Source organism: Colossoma macropomum, unplaced genomic scaffold (genome assembly GCF_904425465.1).
Source record: "Colossoma macropomum unplaced genomic scaffold, Colossoma_macropomum, whole genome shotgun sequence".
Lineage (NCBI taxonomy): Eukaryota > Metazoa > Chordata > Actinopteri > Characiformes > Serrasalmidae > Colossoma > Colossoma macropomum.
In genome coordinates, this window is record NW_023494810.1 from 13,834,285 (window position 1) to 13,841,958 (window position 7,674).

Consider the following 7,674-nt stretch of genomic DNA (forward strand, 5'->3'; position numbering starts at 1 on the left):
GCTTAAACCACTTACTCCTCACTTAATCAGAAACACTCCACACACTACAGCCTGAGTGTGTGTACAGCTCTGTGCGAAAGTCAGAGACCACCCATCATTCATTTAATTTCTAGTCAAAACAGTCACAAAGTACAAGCATCAGGAAAATCACACAGAAGCCTCAAAAGCTAAATCTAATATCAGCTGTGTGAGTGTTCAGTGTGTCACCTTTATTACAGCTTCTATCCTTTTCACTTTCAGTTTCTCAAAGAAATCTGCAGACACACCTCCACAGTTCAGTCTTAGAAGTTGGTTGATCATTTTCTGAAGTAATCCAAACACATTCAATGATGTTGAGGTCTGATCTCAGTAAAATGGGTGGTCAGTCCATTGTTCAGCTTCTTTGTTTGATGTGTCCGTCTCCTTTTCTCAGTGAGGCTTCTTGACAGATACACATCCTTTCAGACCCATAGCGCTGAGTTGTCTTCTTACAGTAGAAGGATGGACAGAAACACCTGTGGATGTTTTCAGATCTGAAGCAGCTTGATTTTCTCCTCTCCCTCAAAGATGAAAGCTTTAAGTTCTGTTTATCTGATGGGGACAGTTTTGATGTCTACCAGGTCTTCCAGGTGGTTGTTAGGATGCACATTTCCTTTGTAGCTTTTAATCAGTTGATTTTTAGTTTTGGAAATTGCTGTTTTGTTTCACTCTGATTTTCTCCTTACATGTGGATTATCTCACATGTTATATTATAACTCCAGTTTTGGCATTTCCTGCTTTTTCACTCTAACTTTCTAATCTCACTCTATCTTATATCTAATCTCCTCACAGATATCTGCTGAAAAATGAATAACTTGTACTTAAAGGTTGTTTTCAATGGAAATTCAAGAAATGAAGGGTCTCTGATTTTGCACAGAACTGTAAGTTAAGATAACTTAAAAACTGTTCAGGTTTTTAGTTATAGGCATATCAATCTTCATGTGAACCTCAAAGCTGGATAGCTCCAAATCAGATATAAAATCCCTGATACTTTTGATTAAGATCTTCTGAAGAAGCTGATTAGGTAGACGGGGTGTAGCTGTAGAAACTAGATCTCCAGGAACCCGGTGGTAACCAATACTACTCCACAGACTTTGATTCAGCGTAAATGTAAAATAATAGATACTGTGCTGGCTATGGAGTATTTGGTGGCTGGAAAATCATTTCTTAGAAGTCCCATTGTCCCTATAGCTTTAATCATTTTTAGTCGAGTCTGTGTCGGACTGTGAAAAGCAGGAAATTCAAGCAACTTCTAAGACTGAACTTTGGAGGTGTGCCTGCAGATTTCTTTGAGAAACTGAAAGTGAGTCTCCTGAAAAGAATGAAATTTGTAATAAAGGTAATGTGTGACACACTTAATGCTCAAATATCTGATATTGTATTTAGTCTGCTTTTTTCCCTAAAAGCTCAAAAAGGAATAACTTGTACTGAATGGCTGTTTTCACTGGAAAGTAAAATAAATGAAAGTGTTCTTTGACTTTTATCTAGTGCTGAACATGTACTGTAAAAAATATATTTAAGTATTTGTACAAGATAAGCTGGGACACTTGTTGAAGCCATTGTAGATTATTATGATGACTTATCAAACTTTAAAAAGCTAACAGGTTATGAGTATTCTGGCTTGTTATTAGCATATTTGAGTCTGGTTATTTAACAATAACAAGCTTAACTCTTTAAATGGCCAGGGCCCACCAGTGTTTTATTTCTTCCATACTTCTATCACCTAAGAGTAGCTCAGCCAGGTTACACTGAAGTCCCTGTAGTTGCTGAATATTAAGCCTTAGTATTTAATAAGCCTGGGATTTTAAGGGGTGAGTTATGTTTGTATATGGACCATTCTACTGGATTAGTTCAAACTGTAGTTTAAAAAACAATGAAATATCTAGATCTTAGATATTTACAAGTATTATGTTCTGATTTATTTAAACCCAAGGCATTAATAGAGATAGTAATAAGCCAAATTTATACAAAATCATCATTTATAGAGTTCTTTCTATTGGGAGGTGTCTGTCCTAAACCCTAACCTTTAAATTTACACTTCTGAAAATAATACTTACATTTTTTTTGCATTGATCAAAAAGTCTTTTTGTTTTCTTTATTTTTTAATTTTTTATCATGAGTTTAATTAAACCCCACTTAATTCTAAAAATGCTGTCCCACATTTTCATGTCACTACCGAAACATAGAGTTTTTGAAGTAAATGTTGCCTAAAGCCTGAAAATCAGTGTGGAACATTAAGAATTGTCACTACCGAAACACATATTTTCAACTTTTTTGTGTATTAATGTAAAATATGATGATTTTATGTGTGGACAGCTGTTCAAAGCTGTGTTTGCTAGTCATGTACTGGTTGTGGTTTTAAACTCAAAATGAGCTAAAACTATCACTACCTAAATAGCCAGTGCTGAAACATTTGGTAAAGTTTGGGTCATGATTGTTTTGGTTGTAACAAAATAGATTGTTCAATCATTTACTTTAATAAAATAAACATAATTAGGGCATAGAGTCACTCATATCAAAAAGAATTTTAGTCTAAAGTCCAAAATCTGTTCAGCTCTGACTTTGAACCAGTTCAGTAGAATCATCCATATAAGCTAAATGAGCACACGCTGCTCTCTCTCATTCAGCGTACCTGCAGAAACCTGTTGTGTCTCTGTGCTGCTGCGCCGAGTGACAGATTTATGAGCGCGCTGAGCTCCTGACATGCAGTACTCTGTGATTATGAGCATGTGCGAGGGCATGCATTCCTATGTGACTACATTCACTGTTAGAGTAGCTGGACTGATTAATGGTAGAAATTGTAGCATCTCTCTCTCTCTCTCCCTCTCTCTCTCTCTCTCTCTCTCTCTCTGACCTACAGAGCTCACCCGAATGTAAATCTGTCTTCATGGTGATTTGGCCTGGAGATCCAGTGACACTGTGACGGTCTGCTAAAGGTGAAGGGCTGGGGGTAAATTGAAGTGTACTGCGGTCAGTCCTTCAACAATTTAATAAAAAGATGGTAACATAAATTGGAAAACTCATTATGAACAGTGTATTAATGCACAGTTGTGTTGAGTATCCTAAACCTCTTCCTAAAGCCTCTGTTCTTCTCTTTTGAGATCCTTTTGGTTTAAAATAAAATGCCAAACTTCCTAAATAAGAGGAGTGACCAACAGTCCAGCAGAACAGGAGCTGAACGATAGTGAGCAGTTAGATCCCATTGTTTTAAAGTAAAATCTTATTGTTTCACACTGCACAATTAAACGTTTTATCACTACCAAAACAATCGATCATAACACTACCCAAACTTTACCAAATGTTCCAGTAGTGACTGTTTTAGTAGTGACAGTTTTAGCTCATTTTGAGCTCAAAAATGCAGCCAGTACATGACTAGCAAACACAGTTTTGAACAGCAGTACACATATAAAATCATCATATTTTACATTAATACACAAAAAAGTTGAAAATATTTGTTTCGGTATTGACAGTTCTTAATGTTCCACACTGATTTTCAGACTTTAGGACACATTTACTTCAAAACAATGGGAAAAACAATAGCTTGGGTGTAACATTTGCTTGGATGTACAGTTCTAGGTAAAATGAACCTTCACAATGTCAGACTTGCACATTGTCATTTGCCAAAATCTTTAACAAACTATGAAGTGGAAGGTTCTTTAGGGTCCTTCTGTGTTATTTGTGAAGTACACCTTGTTTAATAGTCACAGTTTCTACTTGGCGGCAAATGCAAAAAAACAAATGAACACACAAACAAAAACATGCGTCTGCGTGTGAGTATGTGTGTGTGTGTGTGTGCATGCTCACAAATGTTTTTCTAAGTTTGATGACCCCCTCATCTGCTCTAGACATTGTGTGTGGGTGTCTGTGTGCGTGTCTGCCCCATTTGCAGAGACTGAACTGCAGTTTATTGCACTTGGTTCTTCAGCCGTCCCCCATTCCTCAGATACCCGAAGACAACAGCTGCGTCTAAATAGACGGCCGTAAACACAGACCTGAGGAGAGAGAGCCTTGGGGGAAGTGCGGGGGTCTCTGTATTGCCCAGCCGGAGGGTGGAGGGGGTGTTTAAGGGAGGAGCAGAGGTGGAAGGTGAATGTCTTACATGTAAAAGAAAGGAAAATGGTTCTGTGGTTCTGTATAGAACCATGACTTTTCAACAAACTCTTTGCATGATTAAATGGTCCTTTGCTTGGTGAAATGTATATATATATATATATGGTAACACACACACACATATACAAATATGGTAACTCTTAATGTATATAAAGCACTGTGCAAAAGTGATAAAGCACCTGAGAAAATTGTAAATTGTATTTGAAAAAATATTTATTAATAATATGAATATAATAAGTAGGGGTTTTGTGTATGTCAGTTTGTTCATTCAGAGGGAATTTTACAATTACTTTTCATATTTTCTACTTAAATGAATGATTAAGATGTAAACAAAGTCATTAAGAGTAGTTGTTCTTGGTTGTGGCTGTTTGTTCACAGTGATAGGAACCAGACGTCCACCTCTAAAAGCTCCCTCACAGAAAGTTTTACATGAAACGGTTATGAATACACTGCCTGATGATGGAGACACTGTTATGACAGTTTTGAGAAGGTTTCAAATGCACTGCGATGGAATTGAACAATATGATGGCTGGAACCAATTTTCTTTTTCAAACTATTATCGCTTATCTTTTGACCATATGGGACCATTCTTATGAAAATGATAGAAAACCCTAATTTGATTATAAGTAAAATTCTGAAAATTACATCTAGTATTATAATTCATTATTTTTTACCAAGTCAATATTCATCCAAGCTGTAACTCCACAAAAGTTCATTACTGTAGACCAATCAGAATAAGTCCTGTGTCACTTTTCTTCATCATACTAAGTTTAGTTTACTGACATGAATGTATCAAGTTCAGTACTGATTATGGTATTATCCTTAATATTTCTGGACATTTTATTGTTTTTCTTATGATAACACTTTCCTCAGCTCTAAGATGCTGAGAAAAAAAAAAACGTCCACCACAAGGGGGAGCAATTGATTCACTTTCTCACCCTGATACTTTTCTCTACATCCTGAGTATCTCAATAATCACAGTATGGCTGAATCTCAAATGACTCCCTGCTCCCTATGTAGTGCACTTGGCTTCTACACCCAAGAACTGCACTATATGTCCAGTATGGAGTTGTGCAAACGTGGCTGGATCCCTAATAGCTCTTTGTTAGACATATTCTGCACCGTATGGGTGCACAAACCATTATTTAAAAGGGCCGTATCGAGGAAAACTGAATTTTCCTTATACAAGAGTTATATAAGAGAATGTACAATATAAACATTGCTTACGTTTTAAAACATAACATTCAGTCCCCAGTCCATACACTCAAACTACACTGCAAAAACAGTTTTAAATTCATAAATTTTGTGATGTCACAAAAACAACTAATTTCTATATATCCACTTCTTCAGCCTACAGCAGTTAAACCATCTTCATTAACACTGAGATCATAAGGAACCATTCAGAGCACAGCTCATTTACATATGACAGTCTTAAAGGCACAGTAACAACATCAGTCTGTTCAAAGAATTATGAGAGTTTTTGGTACATAAACCCATATGAACATCGTAAGTGAACCTCATGGGGAAAAATAAAATGTGAGAAAAATGCTCTATATTGGCCCTTTAAGAACTTTGTAGGGTGCTACAGAGGGAGCCATTTGAGATTCTGCTAACTTGTTTAACAGCCAAATTGTAATGCAACGCTCTTCATACTCAACAGCTGAAACAGTTTTCTTTCATTACAGCACTGTTGCCTGCTGAAACCTTACAATATGTGAATGTTAATTGTGAAAACGGTAGTGAATATAAGAACATAATGTCCTGACATGATCCACACTGATAATTTCCTTTGTTATATTGTTGCACTGTCACTTTGAAAATAAGAGGAGTCATATAACAAAACAGTGTTTATATCTTCAATACAGAATATATATACAAAGCTGGACTCTGCATGCTATGCATACTAAAACAGACAGGGGGCAGCAGTCAAGAGTATAACACCCCTACAGGCATATTAAGTCTAATGTTAACAGGCTCATTGCAGGAAATACTTGTTAAAAATTTCCTCCTAATCTGAAATAAAAGTTTGATGTGGTGTATCAACATTATTATAGTTTTACAGCCATCTGTGGCCGGGGTCCAAGACAGCACAATTGGCCTTGCTCTTTCTGGATGGGTAGGATGGACCCCTTCTCCCCCCATAATTCAGCCCAGTGCTAGTCAGCGCAGGCGTCTGTTAGCTGACGTAACAGAACCGGTGGTTAGCTTTCTCCTCCAAGCGCGTTCAGCTGTTTAATGATGTTGTGTTAGCGGCAGTTCGAAAAGATGCGGTGACACTTCACAAGTCTCGGAGGAAGACTGTGCTAGCCTTCACCATCCTAGTGCTGGTGGTATCAAGTGATTGGGGGAGTCCTAACTAGTGGGTGAAATTGGATACAACTGAATTGGGGAGAAAACTAGAGGAAAAATCCATGTTTTAAAGCATGAACTCCCCAGTCCATACAGTCCATGTACTGAAACTAAACCTTTTAAATGAACTGTGTTTGTGATGTCACAAAAACCAACACATGTACCCATACCCATCTTTTCAGTCTACAGCTGTTTGGCCCCACCCATTCATGTTGAAGTTATAAGCAGTGTCTTAGCCTGTACTGCTTTTTAAATGAATCCCAGTAATCAGAACAGGGCTCATTCACATACATCAGTCTTAAAGACACAGTAACAAAAACAGCCTGTTTATTTTTAAGGAGTAAGGAGACATTGGAACATGGTCATGTAAAAATACATAAACCCACACAAATGTTGTAAGTTGACCTCAGGGGGAAAATAAAATACATGAAAAGTGCAGGTTATGGGCCCTTTAACAGAGCTTTTTATTGTTGATTAATTTCATTCATAAAAGAGAACTCACATAATGCATGCATGTGTATTAGTCCACTTTTAGCCAATCACAAACCTACCACAAAGTTTTATCTGTGGAACAAACAAATGATTGACTTGAGCAGTGTCAGCTATTCTGTTACAATGGGATTCAGATTAAATGTTTCAAAGTTACAAGCTTAAACAAGATAGACTAGAACTAGAAAAGCAGAGAAGAAATGTGTATTCATTGAGTGAAATATTGACTGGGTGATTGTACTATGTTCGATTTTTTTTTGTGATTTTTCTTTGTAATATTTTTTATTTGTTGGGTCTGAGATGAGAATCTTGGTGCCAGTACATTATCTATACAATTCAGCTTTGCTTGGGAAGGGGAATTCCACAGACTTTTCAGAATTGAGTTGAGATGTAAACAAATTCTAAAAGTATTTTAATAACAAAATATGAAATGAAATTAAATTAAAAACAAAATTATGTGGACACCTCTCCTGATCATTGAGCTCAAGTGTTTTAGCCACACCCATTGCTAATAGGTATATAAAATTAAGCACATAGCCTTGCAGTCTCCATAGACAAACACTGGCAGTAGAATGGGTCGTATTGATGAGCTCAGTGACTTCAAATGAAGCACTGTCACAGGACGCCACAAGTCAGTTTGTGAAATTTCTGACTTTCCATGGCTCAGGCCGAGGAAGACCATTTCCTGTTCCAGCGTGACTGAGCCCC